Genomic DNA, 23,066 nt, shown 5'->3' with positions numbered 1-23,066 from the left:
TAGTCCATTCTCATATCTATATTCTGCGTAATCTCTCTTGGGTTATATCCTTTGTCTTAACTTACCCCGCACACAGGCTCCTTATGTATCCAGTGTTCATTTGGACTTATTTATCAACAACATCTAGTGATGGAGCCCTTACTGTCTCTCCCCGTTGTCATGCTTGCATAATATTCTAGAGTCGTATCATATCCGTAGGATCTGCATAAATGCAATCTCATTCCTTTCGCCTTTCTACCACATTCTTCCTTTACTATTCCATCGTTACCTTAACCACATAACTCCAACTTAATACCATATCACACTATCTTCCCCCTTTAGGGGAGTACTAACATTTATTGCTATGAAGATTTACCTATAAATGTTTCACCTCTTCATATTTGGCGTCTTTTCACATCTTCACGGACTCTTATTTGCCTTGCAGTAACCCTTCTGTACCAGGGATAATTTAATTTCTTACATACAAAGGTGACACCTAGTGTAACTGGCACACTTAGTCCCTTAAGCTTAACTCTGCTCACAATGCTTGTTTTTAGGAAGCGTCTTCCTAAATGACCTTTAAAGGTTATTCTTCTGTTGTCCATTCAATTATCGCCGGAACGCGATCTCTGAAATTCTCACGATATCAACTATTATCAAATCCTTTGGTCTCGAATTCATGTTCAGTTTATCTTATTCACTAGCCCATACTAATTTCTATTACTCCGGGGGTCTAACGTTTCCTCCTGGTAATCACGTATGAGTCACCAACTCATTTCTCAAAATAGGGACATGACTTTATGGCTTATACTCTGTTATTGTCTCAAGGCCTGTAACTTCTTGTCTTTTCCTTCACTTGACTATATAATATGTAGTCCTGTCATATTTTGATTTACCGGTATCATCCATTTATCACATCTTACTCATAATGCTTCATTTACTTTCTTCTTATTCTCCTGCTAATATTTCTGTCTGTCACCTTATTATGAAAACTTCTTCAAAACATTCTTTCACTTTTATCCCCCCTTGATTTAACTCACTGGCTCTTCAGGTCGCCTAACACTCTCTCTTTACTAGGGACGAGAGCCATACAAAGGTAGATATTTATCCCTTCTAGGATTCCAATGCCAATCTTCTGAAATTTCTGAACATTCTAGTATTCATATCTGATTGTACTATTCTAGAGTGAACCATATGAGTGTCTCACAAGGAGAACCATTACCACATTTGTAATATCCCTCGGAAATGTGAGCTAATGATAACAATCAATCCACAATTTTGGGTTACTCTAACCTCAGCCGGATGCTGATATCCCATCCTTCTCTTAAATTATATCTATTAGCTCCTACAGGGCATAACTGAAATGGGTGTTGTCAAGTGAATATATCTTTGTTATTGTTGAAAGTAACTCAGAATGCTTATATTTATCTGCCTGAATTGTAAATACAAATAATCTTCACTAACTGGGTACCTCGTATCCTTCTTCACCTAGCTTTTTTTACTTGTTGAAACTTATATCTACCTTCTGATTCTCTCATTGCTTTTTACCATATGGGTAGATAGATATTCATGCCTTGGGGATCCTTATCAAGAGGCTCACACGTCGTAGTACACACATATCTACTGAAGGCCTTACATTTACTCATCATAAGCATGACGCAACATCGAGTTCCTCTGACTCAACTCTTCCACAGTCATATTCAATATCTTACAAACTGTCTTTCTAGATGTAGATGTCATTGTATAACGAATAAAATAGAATTTAGGAATTTGAATTTCTTACAACTGAGCTCTACCACATGATTTAGAGTAAGAAGAAAGAGTGACAGTACTAAATACCCTGTAGCCTCCTGCTTATAAGTGTGGTGTACAACACACCCATAAACAAGACTCTACCAGACACGGCTTGTAGACTCCCTAGGACGGAACTGCTCTGATACCACTTTTGTCACGACTCAAACTGTAGGGCCGCGACGGGTACCCGATGCCTAACTCAACCGAGTACCAATGTAACGTATTATTCTTATCATACTATCATGGGTAAATGAACCGAAAAGGCCGTCATGAGATAACTAGAATAAAACATAAGGAGATACTAGACATAGGACGACCTAATATGATATAGAAACTTATATATGTGACATATGAGCCTATAAGACCGATATAATCATTTGTTTACTCAAGACATAGGCCGATATACATGTCATCTATCTACAAGCCTCTAAGAGTACATAAATGTCATAAAGGTCGGGACAGGGCTAATTAATACATATTCAAATCATACTGACCAAATAGGTAACTCCGGAGCAAGTGGAGTGCACAAACACCTTCTGCTGAGCTGATAGCCTACTAGGAGAACTCTCAACCTATCTATCGGGACCTGCGGGCATGAAACGCAATGTCCCCAGGCAAAAGGGACATCAATACAAATAAAGTACCGAGTATGTAAGGCATGAAAGAAACATGGAGTAAGGAACTCAACCTGTAAGTCTGAATAGCTCTGTGAATCATGAAAATATTTATAATATCATGCATATGCGTATAAATGCCATACCATGCATAAGTATATGCATATATAACATCATCAAGCCTCTGAGGGTATCTCATCATATCATCTCAGCCACTGTGGGAGAAATCATCAACGTATACCAGCTGATCAGGTGGTGGTGCGTATATAATGCCAAAACCTTTTCCATATCACATATACATATAATATACGCGTATATAATGTCATCTGGTCATGGGTCAATGTACATGTATAAATAAATGTAATGCATAAGGAAGTAAATCTATAAGATCTCTCAGAATATCATAAGACCCATGAAAAGACGATATAATAGTAGGACATATGGGGAATCAAGAACATAGGCAACCCTAGTACTTCTAGGAATAGAATTATTTGCGAAAGTTGCATACTTGCTCATTTCTTGCATCATATGGATCATGCCAAAAAGGAAAGAAGGGATAGCCTTAACATACCTTATCACAATCTTTCCAATCACCAAGTTGAACTCGCCTCTTCGTACCTTAATCTAAAATAACAACAATAATATTATCATTAAGTTAGGAAAGGTACAACTATCGCACAACGAACGGCAAGCTTATTTTGTATTAAAACGGGCAACATCTCCCCTATAATCCTTACTTCCTTCAAATTAAAGATAACACCAAACACAACAATATCAACATGTATACATTATTTTTCACCCTTATATACACCACAAAATACTACAAAATAGCCCAACACACTCCAATCTCTTCATACACAAAACGACCATCGTAGTAGTATCAAACGGTCCGAAAATATTACGACGAACGACCAGCCCACCACCCTGCATTTATGTAGTATTTTTCCACAACCTTACTCCTCCAAAACTCCATAAAATAGTAGTAAACCACGCAGCCCAACAGCAACACAAAACAATCCACAAAACAGTCTGCTACAAGTGAATAACTCGAACTCATGACTTCCGATCACCATCCCATAAGTTCTAACTATTAGAAAATAAATTTATCAACTTTTCTTGATATTTAAACACTTAAATACAGAAAGTACACATTTTCTTAACTATGAAGTACCTTCCAAAACTCAAACTACAAAGAAAAATAGAGGCGATATAGCGATACTTACGTCGTAGGGATCGTTTTAATATTATCGCTTCTTGATTCCATACCCTGGATGATAATCTTGTTTGAAGCTCTTGAAGAGAGATTAAGAGTAAAGTTAGGGGTCTTATTTGGTTGTGTGTTCTGGAAAATTGAAGAAAGAAACGAGATAAGGATATAAATATCCATTTTGTTTGAAAAGTCAAAAGGTGCTGCTTGGCACCCTCGCATTGGTCCTTCTTCCAACGCTTATAACCTTTTATCCGGGTGTTGTATCAATGAACGGTTAAGAGTATTAGAAATTAAATTTCAAGACCTTCAATTTGGTATATAATATGTCCCAAAAAAACCTCATATAACACACAAAATTTATTTCTCAAAAAATTCTGTTACAAGGCAAATCCTTAGTCGATTTTTCAGCAACTTTAATTCGATTTTTCTCAAACTTCATATTTTCTATCCAAACATCATATATATCCATATTATGACTTTAAAATCATTTAAATCATGATTAACAAGTCTCATATTCATTACGTCACCTTGGGATGTGTAACATTATAGATCTTAACAAAAGTAATGTATGAATAAGATCTTAGAAATACCTTACTCAAAATCAATGATGAAAAACCTTTTTAATCAATCAAATAATATCTTGAAATACATTTTTTTTTTGTCAATTCCAAATATTCGTTGAATTTTGTTTTTACTATATTTAGCATACTGATATATAACACATTATTATTAATACATTATTACTAACACCTTCAACAATAGCTAAATATAAAATCGGCAGAGTTGATTAAATATTGCTGGTATTTGTAAACTTTAATTTTTTTTGACAATTAGTTGTATAGGCATGTCGTCTTAATTAATCACTTTTATACTGTCTATAATAAGTTGCAAGTAGAGATAAGCATCAATTCAAATCAGACCTTCGATTATTCTATACTTACCTTTGAGGATGGCTATTGGCTCTAAATATCGCTCGGATTAGTTTAATTATATTATATAGATTAGTCTGTATGAATTATATTTTATTGTTCTTAATTTTCTTTAATAAGTCGAGGTGTTTGGCATGATAAAAAAAAATTTCGGGATTCGATGATGATTTAGTAATCGATGCATGTGAGTTCCTTTCTCTCGACGAGAGAAGAGCAAAGATGTTCCTCAAATTCGATAAGAACAAAGTTGGCGCACCTTGATTAAGCTTCATTTGGTAAAATAAGATTTGAACCAAATGTGATGTTCTTTATGAATTTACTTGAGATAAAAATTTATAAATTTTCATGTGGACTAATCCTTTTAAAGCCAAGTACTGGTGTAGTATTACTCAAGTATGTTGTAACATCTCTTGGGGATTGGTGGTCCTTAGCAAAAAGATTTAGACAGACAATCCAATGAGATTCATCTTTTTATTTTTGGTTTAATTCTTTTTAATGCGGTCGATAAATTTAATCTGCAAAATACATCTATTTTTAATATTTCTCTCCGCTTTTTTTTGTTTAACTGATCCGCGCATCGCGCGGGTAAGTATAATTGTAATGACCCAACTGATCATTTTGATTTTTAGAATCCCGTTCCCCTAAATAAAACTCTCTGTATATATTTTATTAATTTATGACTTGCGGGGATGGTTGGTTCGAGATTTGGAAGTATTCGGGTTGAAATCGGAACACTTGGTTCCTTAAGTTGGCCTTAAAATGCTAAGTTTGACTTCGATCAATATTTTGAGAAAACGACCCCGAAATCGGGATTTGACGGTTCCAATAGCTCCGTATGGTGATTTTGGACTTAAGAGCGTGTTCAGAATTTTATTTGAAAGTACGTAGTTAAATTAGGCTTGAAATGGCTAAAACAAGAATTTAAGTTTGGAAGTTTAACCGGGGAGTTGACTTTTTGATATCGGGGTCAGAATCTAGTTCCAAAAATTTTTATAACTCTGTTATGTCATTTATGACTTGTATGCAAAGTTTGAGGTCAATCGGACTTGATTTGATAGGTTTCGACACCGAATGTAGAAGTTAGAAATTTTAAGTTTCATTAAACTTGAATTGAAGTATGATTCACGGTTGTAGCGTTGTTGGATGTGATTTGAAGGCTCGACTAAGTTCGTATGATATTTTAGGACTTGTTGGTATATTTGGTTGAGGTCCCGAGGAGCTCGGATGAGTTTCGGACGATTAATTGATCATTTTTAGCTTTTGGGAGATTGGTGATAGCTGCTGGTATTTTCTTCTGATTTCCTTATACGCGATCGCGTAAGTTCGTCTACGACCGCGTAGTGTAATTTGGGCAGAGGTGACTTTGTTCTACGCGATCGCATGAGATAGTTTGCGATCGCGTAGGCTTAGTTGAGGCAGTGCTGATTTTGTTCTTCGCGATCGCGTGAGGTCAACCGCGATCGCGTAGGTTGGGCCAGTCTGTGCATCGCGATCACATGACATTGTTTGCGATCGCATAGGGAAAACTTGAGAGAAAGTTGGGCCACGCGTTTGCTCTATGCGATCGCGTGAAGAGGGATGAGATCGTGTAGAGTTGGAATCTTGTGCATCGCGATCGCGTGGCATTACTTGCGATCGCGTAGGGTTATTTTTGGGCAGTAAAACTTTGCGCTACACGATCGCGTGAGGAAGTTTGCGATCGCGTAGAAGAAATCACTGGACAGAGAGTTTAAGTTCTAAAAATGGGACTTTGTCCCATTTTCTATTTTTACCGATTTGGAACTCGGATTAAGGCAATTTTTGGAAGCTTTTTAGAGAAAATAACGGGATAGGTGTTCTTAACTCAATATTGGTTAAATTACCCGGATCCATCACTGTTTTTATCATTTATTGGTGAATTAAGTTGGAAAAGTTTGAAACCCCTCTTGGATAGATTTGAGGATTTGAGGGCTGAATATTTATCGTAATTTAGTAATTTTGGTATGGGTAGACTCGTGGTTGAGTGGTCGTTCATATTTCGTAACTTTCGCCGGATTCCGAGACGTGGACCCCACAGACGATTTTTGAGTTAATTTCGGATTTTTATTGAAAAATGTAGTATTTTCTTATGAAATTAATTCCTATAATTTTTAGTGATTGTATCGAATTAGTTTGGCTAGATTCGAGCCATACATAGTTGGATAATCGAGGAAAAGGCCTACTAGTGGATTAAATTGGAGCAAGTTGAGGTAAGTCTCTTGTCTAAACTTATGAGGGGGAAATTACCCCATTGGTAATTAAATTAATAGTTGTTGCTAATTGTGGGGGCTACGTACGCACGAGGTGACGAGAGTCCATATGTAGCTACTATCTATGCTAAAGTCCGGGTAGTTTAGGACTCAAAGCATGAATTATGTGCGTAAATTATATCCTTTATTTAATTAAATTATTTATAATATATATTGTGAATTATTAGGGAAAGATAGTAAAAGATGAAAATCTCATACTTAATTTTCTGTTTAAATTAATTAATTGTTAAAAGAAATTGTTCATCTCCTCGAATTAATCTTATAATAAATATACTCTCATTCCGGAGGTACATAAGAAAATGTCCTCCTTTCTTGTGGAGCGGGCCGAATGCCTCGGCAGTATAGATGCATCTATGGATCGTGCCACACGTCCTTCGGCAGTGTACACGACACTCTGGATCGGGCCGTACGACCTCGACAGAAATCGTGCCTAATAATAATAATTATTATTATACGATGCCTTGATATTTAATTGCAACTTGTAAATTTAATTAATAGATTGAAAATTATTGCATTTGAAGGAATTTAATTATTTTTGTTGGTTAAATAAGATTATTGTTAACTCTGTGAATCGTGTTGATTTAAATAATTCTATATTTTATTTCAATTATTATTATTATTGACCCTTAGTGAGTGTCAAAGTCAACCATCTCATTTCTACCTCTTCGATATTAAGCTTGATACTTACTGGGTACACGTTGTTTACGTACTCATGCTACACTTGCTACACTTTTTGTGTAGGGCCTGAGATAGGTGCTATAGTTGGACCTATTGGCGCGCACCCACGACATCCAGAGGCTTAGTGGTGAGCTGTCCTTCTGAGTCATTCTGCATCAACCAATGCTTCTTTCTGAAATTTTTATCCTGTCTATTTCCTTTCAGACAGTATTTATAATTTTGTATAATCTACTAGATGCTCATACACTTGTGACATCAGGTCTTGGCACACACACTAGTAGAATCTTTGGATTTAAATTCTGTTCTTGGTTATTTTAATTTACTAAATCTTTCCATATTGTCTAAATTCTTGCAAGTAAGAAGAGTTTAATTACTCGGTTAATTTTAAAAGAATTGAATATGGGTTTAAATTACTAGTTGGCTTGCCTAGCTGTAGTGTTGGGCGCCATCACGACCTATAGGTGAAATTGGGTCATGACAACATGGTATCAGAATACTAGGTTCACGTAGGTCTCACAAGTTATGAGCAGACCTAATAGAGTCTTGTGGATCGGTACGGAGACGTCTGTACTTATCTTCGAGAAGCTATAGTGTGTTAGGAAAATACCTTTCTTCATATTGCATCGTGCGATTGATGTAGTACTAAATATCTTTCTCTTATTCTCTCACATATGGTGAGGACGCGCTCTAATGAAGTTCCAGACCAGGGAAGAGCTACTCCCCCTGTTGTTAGAGGTCGAGGGAGGGCTCCAACCCGTTGTAGGGGACGAGGACGTCCCAGGACTGTTCCAGTTATGCCGCCAGTGGGTCCAGCAGAGGATCCCATCATTGAGGAACAAGGTGAGGTGCCTATGGCAGAGCCAGCTCCGGTGGATTTCACATATGCACTGGGATTCCAGGATGTCATGGGTCGTATGTTGCGGTTCATGGATACTATGACTCAGGACGGTTTATTTTCGGCAGACCCGGCCACATCTCAGGCGGGAGGGAGAGCACAAACACCTACCGCACAGGCTCATGGGCAAGCAGTTACTGTATATCAGACCCAGGGTGCACTACCCGTGGGTGGAGCCCAGCCAGTGGCAGCAGCTACACCTGAGCCCAGGCTAGCTGCAACCGCTGATCCACAGAAACTATTGGATAGATGGACTTGACTACATCCTCCTGTCTTTGGGGCTGAGCGACATGAGGATCCCCAGGATTTCATTGATCGGTGCAGGGACAGACTGCACAACATAAGGATATTGGAGTCTCATGGGGTAGACTTCGCTATTTTTCAGTTAGAGGGCAGAGCCCGTAGATGGTGGAAGTCTTATCTTCTTGTCAGACCAGTAGATTCTCCTCCCATGACTAGGGACAGGTTCACCCGTATCTTCTTGGACGTATCTTCAGTTTGAGCAGCTCTAGCAGGGTCAGATGTTAGTGACCGATTATGAGGCAAGGTTCTCTAAGTTATCTCACCATGCACTTATGATACTCCCTACTGAGGCGGAGAGAGTACGGAGGTTTGTTGCGGGTTTACATACTGGCATTCATGCCACTATGGCTCGAGAGGTTGAGATGGGCACTTCTTATGAGCTAGTCGTAGAGATAGCCCGGAGGATTGAGGGTGTTCGTTAGCGGAGCCGAGAGCAGGTTATGAGAGATAAGCGGTTTAGATATTCTGGAGAGTTCAGAGGTGCTCCATCTGGGGGCAGAGGTCAGTTTGTGAGAGGACAGTCCAGCAGGCCCCCATATCCAACACCACCGCCTCCTCGGGGTCCTTCAGTGCGACCTTATTTTTGTGCTATACCAGAGAGTTTTTATCGCCCACCAGCTATTCAGGGTTCTTCCAGTGGGTATTCAGGTCACCAGGGCCTGATTCTTAGTCAGCAGCCCATTGCACCGAAGAGTTGTTACGAGTGCGGGGATCCCAATCACATGCAGAGATTTTGCCCCAGACTTGGGGGTAGACCAGTGCAGCAGGGTCAGCAGCTTATGATTACCGCACCAGTTGCTCCACCAGTCATCCGACCACCAAGAGGTGGAGGATGGGTGGGTAGGGGCCATACTACAGGTGGAGGCCAGCCAATTGGGCTCCAGCTCGGTTCTATGCTTTTCCGGCCAGACCAGATATAGAGGCCTCGGATGCCATGATTACATGTATTATTTTTGTTTGTGACAAAGATTCCTCCGTATTATTTGATCCAGGATCTATATATTCATATGTGTCATCTCTATTTGCCCATTTTCTGGGTGTTTCTCGTGAATCCTTGAGTACTCATGTTTATGTGTCCACTCCTGTGGGTAATTCTGTTGTTGTGAATCAGATCTACCGGTCCTGTATTGTTACATTCTTTGGTTATGAAACTAGAGCAGACCTCCTATTGCTTGAGATGATCGATTTTGAAATTATCCTGGGCATGGACTGGTTATCTCCATATCATGCCATTCTAGATTGCCATGCCAAGACTGTTACCTTGGCTATTCCAGCATTGCCTAGGATGGAGTGGAAGGTTCGTCTGTTAGTGCATTTAATAGGGTTATTTCTTTTATGAAGGCTAAACACATGGTTGAGAAGGGATGTTTAGCTTATCTAGCCTATGTGGGGGATACTACTGCAGAGACTCCAACTATCAATTCAGTGCATATAGTTCGGGAGTTCTCCGATGTATTTCCTTCAGATCTTGCAGGCATGCCACCTGATCATGATATTGATTTTTGTATCGATTTGGCTCTAGATGCCCAGCCTATATCTATCCTACCATATCGCATGGCTCCAAAAGAATTGAAGGAGTTAAAAGAACAGCTTGAGGAGTTACTAGCCAAAGGGTTCGTCAGACCGAGTGTATCGCCTTGGGGTGCACGGGTATTATTATGAAGAAGAATGATGGAACGATGCAAATGTGTATTGATTATCATCAATTGAATAAAGTCACTATTAAGAACTAGTACCTGTTGCCACGTATTGATGATCTATTTGACCAGTTGCAGGGTGCTAGGGTGTGCTCTAAGATCGACTTGAGGTCGGGATACCATCAGTTGATGATTCGGGAGTCGGATGTCCCGAAGACTGCTTTCCTGACTAGATATGGTCATTATGCATTTTTGGTAATGTCCTTCGGTTTAACTAATGCCCCGGCAACATTTATGGATTTGATGAACAAGGTATTCAGGCCATATATTGATTCGTTTGTCATTGTATTCATTAATGACATCTTGATCTACTTACGCAGTAAGGAGGAGCACGAGCAACATATGAGAGTGGTGCTTCAGACGCTGCGGGAATAAAAGCTATATGCTAAGTTCTCTAAATGTAAGTTTTGGCTAGAGTCTGTAGCATTTTTGGGGCATATTGTATCGGGCGAGGGCATTAAAGTTGATCCCAAAAAGATTGAGGCAGTTCAGAATTGGCATCGTCCCACTTCGGCAACTGAGATCAGGAGTTTTTTGGGTTTAGCAGGTTATTATCGTCGGTTCGTGGAAAGTTTTTCATCTATTGCAGCACCTTTGACCAAATTAACCTAGAAGGGTGCTCCGTTCCGATGGTCCGATGATTGTGAAGTGAGCTTGCAGAAGCTCAAGACAGCATTGACCACAGCTCCAGTGTTAGTGTTGCCTTCTGGTTCGGGGATGTATACAGTGTATTGTGATGCTTCACACGTTGGCTTGGGTTGTGTATTGTTGCAGGAAGGGCGAGTTATTGCATATGCTTCATGTCAGTTGAAGTCCCACGAGAAGAATTATCCAGTGCATGATTTGGAGTTAGCAACGATTGTTCACATTCTTAAGATTTGGAGGCATTATCTTTATGGGGTGTCTTGTGAGGTTTACACTGACCATCGCAGTTTGCAGCATTTGTTCAAGCAGAGTGACCTAAATTTGAGGCAGCGCAGATGGCTGGAGTTACTGAAAGATTATGATGTTACTATATTATATCATCCGGGCAAAGCAAATATAGTTGCAGATGCCTTAAGTAGAAAGGCGGAGAATATGGGTAGTTTGGCTTTCATTTCAGCAGAGGAGAGGCCATTAGCTTTGGATATTCAGTCCTTGACCAACAAACTTGTGCGGCTGGATATTTTAGAGCCCAGCCGAGTTTTTGCATGTGTTGTAGCTCAGTCTTCACTATTTGAGCAGATCAAGGCTCGCCAGTATGATGATCCACACTTAATGCTTCTTCGAGAAACGGTACTACGGGGTGGTGCCAAGGAAGTTACTATTGGCGCGGATGGTGTTCTGCGACTCCAGGATTGTCTATGTGTTCCTAATGTGGATGGACTGAGGAAACATATCCTAGAGGAGGCACACAGTTCTCTATATTCTATTCATCCAGGTGCTATGAAGATGTGTCGTGACCTGAGGCAGCATTATTGGTGGCGACGAATGAAAAAGTACATCGTTGAGCATGTAGCTAGGTGCCTAAATTGCCAGCAAGTTAAATATGAACACCAGAGGCCAGGTGGCCTACTTCAGCAGATGACTATACTGGAGTGGAAATGGGAACGCATTACTATGGACTTTGTAGTCAGGTTGCCGCGGACCTTGCGGAAATTTGATGCAGTTTGGGTTATTGTTGACAGGTTGACCAAGTCTGCACATTTCATTCCGGCTGTCACTACGTATACTTCAGAGAATTTGGCCCAGATTTATATTCAGGAGATAGTTCGGTTGCACGGTGTTCCAATTTCTATCATATCAGATAGAGGCCCTCAGTTTACTTCACATTTCTGGAGAGCAGTACAGAGTGAATTGGGGACCCGTGTAGAACTCAACATAGCCTTTCATCCGCAGACCAAGTGGCAGTCAGAGCGGACAATTCAGATTTTGGAGGATATGCTCAGGGCATGCGTGATTGACTTTGGAGGTCAATGGGATCGTTTCTTGCCCTTGGCCGAGTTTGCTTATAATAATAGTTACCAATCAAGCATCGAGATGGCTCCATTTGAGGCTTTATATGGTTAGAGATGTCGTTCGCCCATCAGATGGTTTGAGCCTGGTGAGTCTAAGTTATATGGTACTGATTTGGTGAAAGATGCCTTGGAAAAGGTAAAGTTGATTCAGGAGCGGCTTCGTACAGCACAGTCCAGACAGAAGAGTTATGCGGATTAGAAAGCGCGTGATTTATCATTTATCGCGTAGGGGAAACTTGAGAGAAAGGTGGGCCACACGTTTGCTCTATGTGATTGCGTGAAGAGGGATGCAATCACGTAGAGTTGGAATCTTGTGCATCGCGATCGCGTGGCATTGCTTGCGGTCGCGTCGGGTTATTTTTGGGCAGTAAAAATTAGTGCTACGCGATCGCGTGAGGAAGTTCGCGATCGCGTAGAAGAAATCACTGGGCAGAGAGTTTAAGTTCTGAAAATGGGACATTTTTTATTTTTACCGATTTGGAGCTCAGATTGAGGCGATTTTTGGGAGATTTTACAAGAAAATTATAGGATAAGTGTTCTTAACTCAATATTGGTTAAATTACCCGAATCCATCACTGTTTTTATTATTTAATTGGTGAATTAAGTTGGAAAAGTTTGAAAACCCTCTTGGATAGATTTGAGGATTTGAGGGCCGAATTGTTATCGAAATATAGTAATTTTGGTATGGGTAGACTCGTGGTTGAGTGGGCATTCATATTTCATAACTTTCACCGAATTCCGAGATGTGGGTCCCACGGACGACTTTTGAGTTAATTTTGGATTTTTATTGAAAAATATGGTATTTTCTTATGAAATTGATTCTTATAATTTTTAGTGATTGTATCAAATTATTTTGGCTGGATTCGAGGCATACAGAGTTGGATAATCGAGAAAAAGACCTACTAGTGGATTAAACTGGAGCAAGTTGAGGTAAGTCTCTTGTCTAATCTTGTGAGGAAAAAATTACCCATAGGTGATTAAATTATTAGTTATTGCTAATTGTGGGAGCTACGTACGCACGAGGTGACGAGAGTCCGTACGTAGCTGCTATTTATGCTAAAGTTCGGGTAGTTTAGGACTCAAAGCATGAATTATGTCGTAAATTATATTCTTTATTTAATTAAATTATTTATAATATATATTGTGAATTGTTAGGGAAAGATAGTAAAAGATGAAAATCTCATATACTTAATTTTCTGTTTAAATTGATTAATTGTTAAAAGAAATTGTTCATCTCCTAGAATTAATCTTATAATAAATATACTCTTACTCTGGAGGTACATAAGAAAATATCCTCCTTTCTTGTGGAGCGGGCCGAACGACTCGACAGTATAGATGCTTCTATGGATCGCACCGCACGTCCCTCGGCAGTGTACACGATACTCTGGATCGGGTTGTACGATCTCGACAGAAATCGTGCCTAATAATAATAATAATTACACGATGCCTTGATATTTAATTGCAGCTTGTAAATTTAATTAATAGATTGAAAATTATTGCATTTGAAGGAATTTAATTATTTTTGTTGGTTAAATAAGATTATTGTTAACTCTGTGAATCGTGTTGATTTAAATAATTCTATATTTTATTTCAATTATTATTATTATTGACCCTTAGTGAGTGTCAAAGTCGACCATCTCGTCTCTACCTCTTCGAGATTAAGCTTGATACTTACTGGGTACACGTTGTTTACGTACTCATGCTACACTTGCTGCACTTTTTGTGCAGGGCCTGAGACAGGTGCTATAGTTGGACCTATTGGCGCGCACACATGATATCCAGAGGCTTAGTAGTGCCTTCTGAGTCATTCTGCAGCAACCAGTGCTTCTTTCTGAAATTTTTATCCTGTCTATTTCCTTTCAGACAGTATTTATAATTTTGTATAATCTACTAGATGCTCATACACTGGTGACACCAGGTCTTGGCACACACACTAGTAGAATATTTGGATTTAAATTTTGTTCTTGATTATTTTAATTTACTAAATTTTTTCATATTGTCTAAATTCTTTCAAGTAAGAAAAGTTTAATTACTTGGTTAATTTTAAAAGAATTGAATATGAGTTTAAATTACTAGTTGGCTTGCTTAGCTATAGTGTTGGGTACCATCACGACCTATAGGTGAAATTAGGCCATGACAACACTAGTCTATATTATATCTATATTATATTAAAAAGAAGGTAGTGAAGCATGAGGTTAAGCCAAGTGGCATAATGAGAACAAAACATTTGTTATTTTTAGGACAAAATCTAAAACTTTTAAGACAAATCTAATAAGAATTAAGACAAAGATTTAATATAGATTTTCTAAACTAAAAAATAAATCTATACCTATACAACTTCTCATTTTTAGCCATAACACTATTTTCTAATTATGGGACGTATCAAACTCAAAGATATATTTTATCTATATTATATTAAAAAGAAGGTAGTGAAGCATGAGGTTAAGCCAAGTGGCATAATGAGAACAAGTCATTTGGCATTTTTAGGACAAAATCTAAAACTTTTAAGCCAAATCTAATAAGAATTAAGACAAAATATAGATTTTCTAAACTAAAAAATAAATCTATACCTATACAACTTCTCATTTTTAGCCATAACACTATTCTCTAATTATGGGACGTATCAAACTCAAGGATATATTTTATTTAAAAGAGTAATTTATTATCAAGTACCACTTTTAATTTAAATTTATTTATAATCTAAATTTATGATTTATTCATAATAAATTTAAATTTATACCAAATACCACATTTAATTTTAATATGTTAAGCTCATTAAAATTGTAGGGTCTAGGATGACATCTCCATCAAAATCGTTATGATAATGATTACACAAATACAAAAAAAAAAAAAAAAAAAGCAAAAATTTAGCCTTGAGATAACTACATATCTGTATTATAAGGAAAGCAGTTTGCATTGTGAATAAGTCAAGTAGCGCATTATAAATAAGACATATGAAAAAATTATGATAAAATTATTAATTATTAGGATAAAACTAATGAGCATTATAATATATTATTTTCATTTATAATTGGACAAGATAATGCCTAAAAATACGTATTCGAATAAACGAAGAGTAATGGTAAGGAAGTTAAGTCAATTAAAAACCTAATAAAAACACGTATGATTTCCCCCTTGACTTAACGTCTTTACCATTACTCTCCATTTATTCGAGAAAAAATAAATTAGTCGACAAGTATATTAATTCAAGTGACAAGCCAATAAAAAGTCATATTAGTAATGTAATAATACTAAGTAGTAGATAATATAATAAAAAATAAGAAACAGAAAAGTTATTCAATGGCCATATGATTCGCTTCAATTAATATCATAGAGATTTTATTATTAGGTATATTATATAAAATAATTGGATGACAATTGAAATTTTATTACACTAATATGAACTAATATAATTAAACGAGCCAAATCACAATATTTCAAGTATTACTGTGCTTTAATACAGACCGCGCTTCGCGCTGGTACTATACTAGTTTATTATTAAAAGGAGAGGAAAAATCCCTCTTCTTAAGCCAAGTGGCAACTTTAAAATTAGCCACATGTAATGCATAACTAATTAACTATTAATTAATAACTAATTTAGCCATATGGCATAACTAGAAAAAGCCACATATAACTTATTTGTAGCGATCCGACCGGTCGTTTTGAGCTCTAGCACGTTGTTCACCGGTTTGAGGCCTTGAGTAGCTTCACTTCAGGTATTATGACTTGTACGTATGGTCGGAATTGAATTTCGGAAAGTTCAGAGTTGATTCGGATAGAAAATTCTAATTTCGAAAGCTTTAAGTTGGAAGAATGGACTACGATTTGACTTTTGAGTAAACGACCTCGGAATCGGGATTTGAAGGTTCCAATAGGTTCGTATGATCATTTCGGACTTGGGCGTATGTTCGGGTTGAGTATCGGGTGGTCCGGGAGCATTTCGGCACATATTATGGAAGGTTGGCATTTTAAAATTTTAAGAAATTCTTAAGTTTAATTTGAAATGAATTTTGATGTTATCGATGTTCGTTCGGAGTTTCGAGCCTTAGAATAGGTTTGTATCGTGATTTTGTGACTTGCACGTAAAGTTTGGCATCATTCCGAGATATTTGAGTGTAATTCGGACGCGTTCGGCGAAGTTCGAAGGTTGAAAAGTTGAAAAAAGGTTTTGGCCGTCGATTTGTAATTCTGACATTGTTTGACATGATTCGAGGTTTCGACTAAGTCTGTATCATGTTGTGGGATGTGTTGGTATATTTGGACGGGGTCCGAGGGCCTCGGGTGCGAATCGGATTAGAAACAGATAGAGTTTGGACTTAGAAGAACTGTTGAAGCTTAAGGCTTCTGGCGTGATCGCACCTGCGAGGTTATGGCTGCAAGTGCGAGACCGCAGAAGCGGCCCAGGAGTCGCAGAAGCTGTAGGGAGTGAGGATGGATGGGATTCGCAGGTGCGAGAAATTTGCCACACCTGCGGGCTCGCAGATGCGGAGTGGTGCTCGAGCTGGGGAGTCTGCAGGTGCGGAAGATTTCTGCAGAAGAGCATGCACACCTATGGTTGTATGGCCACAGAAGCGGAAAAATCTAGCCTTGGGGGAAACCACATCTACGAGGAAGCTTCGCAGAAACGGCTACTGTTTCGCAGGTGCGGGGGAAAGGCTGGGCAGAAATAATTTTTATACGGGATTTGACCCATTTTCTTTCATTCTCTCTTGGCTTGTGAGGGGGAAACGACCCCCTAGGTGATAATTATTATTATGTGCAACTAGTTGTGGGTGCTATATACGTACGAAGTGACGAGAGTCCGTACGTAGCTAAAACATATTTATGTCCGCGTAGACTTAGGACTTTATTATGTAATGATTGAATTATTTAAACTCGTTCTGTTGACTTAATTAATTAAAGTTATAACTGAATTTGATTTAGAAATAAATATATGTATACTAGGCCGAGCCTTAACATTTTGAGTTATGGGCGAGTTATTTGAGAAACGGTAAAGATTATATTCATTTTGTGCTCATGTACTGTATTGTAAGCACGTGTCTCGTAATTCGGTAACTTTCTTCCTTTCTTGTGGAGCGGGCCGAACGCCTCGGCAGTATAATAGATGCATCCATGGTTCGTGCCGCTCGATCCTCGGCAGTGTACACATTATTCTGGATTGGGCCGAACGACCTCGGCAGAATCGTGCGTTATATCGCTAGTAGTCCGAATATTCACGAGATAAACCTTCCACTGATGCCCGACATTTTATGGTATTCCTTATTTATTTGATATTGGCACTTGGCATTTTCTGAGTTGTTAAGGTAGAATACAAGATCGAGAAATTTACACTTTAAAATAAATATTTGGAAGATTATGAAATTTATAGATTTACCCCACTATCGTTGTGCACTTCATATCTGTTATGAATTATTATATTATTTTATTAGACCTCTAGTAAGTATCGATGTCGATCCCTCGTCACTACTTTTTTGGGGTTAGGCTAGATACTTACTGGGTACGCGTTGATTTACGTACTCATGCTGTACTTCTGCACTAAATGTTCAGGATCTGACAAGTTCATTTGGTGATCATCTTGGCGCGTAGGCGCATCTGTTGAGGAGACTTTATGTGAGCTAAAATCCAGGCTACACATCGCAGTCCATCGAGTCTCCATCGTACTATTTATTTATCCTGTTTTATTTACATTCTGGACAGATATTGTACTATTATTGTACTCCTTAGAAAATGCTCATGCACTTGTGATACCGGGTTTTGGGGTTATACTAGGTGATGCTTAGGGTTTTGTATATTATTATCGCCTTTTATTTATAAATTACAAATGTTGTACGTTCCCGTGATTTAGAAGTGTAAATCTCCTTTTCTTATTAAAAACTATGATTTCAAAAATAATAAAATGAGTAATTAAATGGATAAATCACCATTGGCTTGCTTGACGGCGGCGTTAGGCGCCATCACAACCTATAGTGGATTTTGGATCATGACAGCTTGGTATCAGAGCGTTAGGTTCACTTAGGTCTCACGAGTCATGAGCAAGTCTAGTAGAGTCTTGCGGATCGGTACGGAGACGTCTGTACTTATTTTTGAGAGGCTACAGGGCTGTTAGGAGCACTTTCCTTCTTGATTCCTCTTCGTACGATTTGATCCCATTGGAGCTTTTGCCTTTATTTCCTTCCTACTCAATCTTATGCGATGTGGAGCGCTTGTTATCAATTGGGCATTGAGGAGTTGTAATGGTACTGCAGATGTGGTGCATGATGTTTTTCCCTACGTACTCGAGAGAGTTGTTATCGTCGTCTTGTGGGAGGGGGTTCTGTCATTTCATGCCTTGTATCAGTAGTGCCTATGGTGGTGTGATGGTAGGGTGCTTGTCTATGTGACGAGGCAGTGAACGACTCGAAATGAGGATTACTCAGTGCACGGTTTAGGGGTTCAACATTTAAATCCAGCGGAGGAAAGATAATCGGACTATGAATGCTCAGGCTTTGGTTGATGGAGTAGCGAGACTTGATATTTTCGAGTGTGGTGGAATTCTTATTTGTGATGAGGTTTCGTCATCCTTGTTTAAACGCATTAAGATTTGTCAGTGTTATGGTCTTCTTTGATTTGCCTTCGGGGCAGGGTGTTGTGAAATGGTGCCTGAGGAGCGGTTGTCAGAGATAGCGGTGTGTAGCGGTTCAGAATCGAATTGGTATTTCTAATGTTGATGGCTCGAGAAAGGTGATCATCTAGGAGGTTTAGAGTTGGTAGCAATTCATTAGTTCCGGTGCTACATGTGTGGATTTGATTTGAGCAACATTTGCGTAGCGAAGTATGAGGAAGAACATGGCGGGAAGTGTTTTGCGATGATTGAATTACTAGCAGGTCAAGTATGAGAAGCGGAGGTCGAGAAATTGCTTAAAGGATATGGTTTGACCGGAGTGGGAGTGGAAGAGTAGAGTATAGATTCTGTGGTAGGAAGCTACTTGCCTTGGAGAAAGTTTAGAGAAATTTGGGAATCATGATGGATAATGACTAAGCCTATGCACTTCATTTAAGATGGTGGCTGCTGGACGGAGGAGGCTTGATTATGGCAGAGTGGAGTGTGCTGGAAATGGAGAGGTGTGAAACGTGACTTCGAGTTTTGAAAGGTATTTTTAGACTGTCAGTTGATGTCAATGGGGGATGAACAGACTTGTACAGCTGGTGGGCGAGCATGGGCTCAGGAGAGTTTACTGATTTCGTGGTAGTTGTACCCAGTGCAGTGTCGTTGGAAGATGTCGGTAAGGAATTTCACAGGTGGGTGATCTCCTGTGAGCAGATTACCGGTTGTATGATTCTGATGATGTTTCAGTGAAGAGTTCTACTTACTACCCGGCAGAAGGTCGAATATGCTATCGCGGCTGATAATTCGGAATGTTCATGAGAAGTTTAACAAGAGATTTCGAGGAATTTGGTGGGTTAAATATGCGAGATCATGGTAATTGAGAAGGAGGAATCTTTATGGGTTCTAGTTTTATGTAATTGTATCTTTAAGCTAAGTGGGGGAGCCCCACCATCTACGATTGGATCACGTGGTTGTCTGCTTGTGCGGTTTCTGACTATCGGTGTAATGGTGGGTTATTATGACTGAGGAATAAAAACCATCAGGGGTAATTCGGGCAAAGAAATTGATGGATGTGCGCTATATTTGTCTTTATCAATTCATGTTCAGGTTTTTGGGAAGACACAGAGTTTATTGTAACACCCCGAAAAATTTCAAAGTAATTAAGCGCTATTAAAAAAGTTAATGCGCGCTAATTATATTATTTTGTATGTAGACAAGGACTATTATATGAATGATATCAATTGTTCATGATAATATATGTATGAGGTGCATTAAGAATGGTTTATGGTCTAAGAAGATCCCTAAGTCCAAGTCAAGTTGGAAATTTCATGATAGACTAAAGTTTTAAATGGGTACGCACAAGACCCAACTTTGAACGAGAATATCTACACATATATATGGAGTTATATGATTATCTACATATCAAATGAAATATCTTTGAGTCTAGTTTCTAACGCTTCAAACCGTTCGTCATTTGGACATTCTTACAAGACGTTATGACCAAATTACCAAAGGCTGGAAAAACGCGATTCTGCGACCAATTCTGCGATCGCAGAACCATTATGCGATCGCAGAAGTAGTTATGAGACCGCAAAATGATTATCGATTTTTGGGCATCGATTTTGCGGTGCATTTTGTGACCCGCATACCCATTTTGCGGTCCATTATGTGACCGCATACCTGATTTCAGAGGGTTAATTTTTCTATTTTTATAACCCGACCCCATTTTGATAAATAGGCTTTGGGGCTTATTTTGGGGAAATTATCTGATGATTTTAGAGAGAAGTGAGAGTTTTCTAGAGAGAGGAAGTAGATGAAGTGTCTTGTTCATCAAATTCTTGTCCAAGCCTTGAAATCCAACAAGAAATCCCTCAAGTTCTTCATCAAAGAGGTAAGGTTCTATACCCTAGTTTTCAATTTTGGGATTTGGATTAAAAGTAGGTCATAAGAAGTATGATTCTTGGGTGTGAGAGTATTATGTATACATGTATGGATTTATTATGGAAATATGAGTATGAATCAAGTATTGGAACTCATGGTATAGTGATTGGAAGCCACATATTCTCATTTTAAATGAATACCCATTGTAGAAATTAAAAAGTAATTATTTGATAGAATTTTGTTGGTTGGGTGAGAATGGTTGGTCACACATGTAATACTAAGATTATAAGTTGTTAAAGAATGATGGTGGGATGGATTGTTGGTAAATGATGGTAGTTGGAAGAACTAATTCTATGGTTAAGAAATGTATAAATGTATGCCCACTAGGTGTTTGGTAAATTGTCTAAATGGCCTAAACTATGGAATTGGTTACTAATATTGGTTCCATTGGATGTTGATATTGTAGATTGAAGTTTCTTACTATAGTAGATCGTTGTAGTATCATTAAGGGGTGAATTTCAGTTTCGGATCATTGGCATTGAATTGAGGAGACAAGAAGGCATTCAGAGGTGGATACGCGAGGAATGGAATTTCCTGAGCATTGATTAGCTTGCTCGACGTTGGGTTCGTCTTGTTGAGGTAAGTAACTCTTTTAATCTTGGAGCTGAGGGTATGAATCCTGAATATACGTATTATGTGAATTGTTTGGAGGTGACGCACATGCTAGGTGACGGGCGTGTGGGCGTGCACTATAGAAATTGTGACGTAATTGGTTCCGTGAAATTTTGTAGTCAAATAATCTTGGCATTTTCTATATAGTTTTATGTGTTAAAGAAATTGAGCTGAGAATCATATTAAAAATCATGTTGAGTCTATGTGCCAGTATTATTGAGAATCACGAAGGTCATATTGCTGTGAATTATTTGTTTAAAATGAAATTTCATGCTCAGTCATGTTCATTCATTTCATATCATCTCTCAGTCTCTGTTGCTATTTATTGATTCATCATATCATCATTGTGGACTAGTTTCATGACATTGTGAGCCTGAGAGAATGGAGAGATTGATGACTGAGTGAGGCCGAGGGACTGATTGTGAGGATACTTATGGGATCGGGCTGCACGCCGCAGCACGCCATATTAGCTTTATATATTTTATTATTATGTGATCGGGTTGCACGCCGCAGTAGGCCAGATTGGCTTATTATAGCACGTGAGTTTTCCATGCGGATCCAGATATTGATACTATAGAACGTGAGTTGCCCGTGCAGATTATAGCGCTTGGGTTGAAGGAGCCCATCCGGAGTCTGTACACACCACCAGTGAGCGCAGGTACCTACTGAGTGCGAGTGCCGAGTGCGAGTGCCGAGTTATTTGGGAGGATTGAGTGACTGTGAGGCATAAGTGACTGTAAGGATTGAGTGATTGGGAGGACTGGGTGACTGAGAGGATTGAGTAACTGGGAGGACTGAGTGAATTGATACTCTGAGAGTATGCATATAGTTTTATCACTATATTGTATAGCATTGGTATGCACATTGACATGTAGGCATAGAGATGTACTTTCCTCATGCCATTTGAAAATGAGATTTCCTATTGTGAAAGAAATGTTTTTTTGGGAAAAATCACAGTTTTCAGACTTACTCATATTTTGGTTATTTTAGTGAAAAGAATTGAGTTTTACTATTATACTTGAAAAGAAAATGTTTATTTTTCCGGAACTGTGAACGAGCTGAGAATTTTATTATTGAGTTATTCTTTGTGTTGCCTTAATTTTATTGTTAAGAGATGTAACTGGATATGGGTGTGAACTCTAACCTTGGTACAAGCTCATCATTACTTTCAACCTAAGGTTAGGTTTGTTACTTATTGAGTATATGGGGTCAGTTGTACTCATACTACACTTTTGTACCATGCATACAGATTTTGGATGCTGATGTTGCTGTGCATGGCGGGAGGTAGCATTGAAGATGTACCTGCGATCCAGTCACAGCTACCTCTTGTTCTTGGTAGCTTTAGAATTATTAATATATTCATGTATATTTCAAACAGATGATGTATTTTATTTCACACCAGCTTTGTAAATTCAAATCTTAGAAGCTCGTGATTTGTACTACCATTCCTTGGGGAGTGTATTAGAGTCAGTTAAATATTAATTGAATCGGATTATTATTTTTTGGCTTACCCAGCGGGTGAGGTTAGGTGCCATCACGGCTA

Source organism: Nicotiana tomentosiformis, chromosome 8, assembly GCF_000390325.3.
Source record: "Nicotiana tomentosiformis chromosome 8, ASM39032v3, whole genome shotgun sequence".
NCBI classification, from domain to species: Eukaryota; Viridiplantae; Streptophyta; class Magnoliopsida; order Solanales; family Solanaceae; genus Nicotiana; species Nicotiana tomentosiformis.
This window is presented reverse-complemented; position numbering follows the sequence as displayed.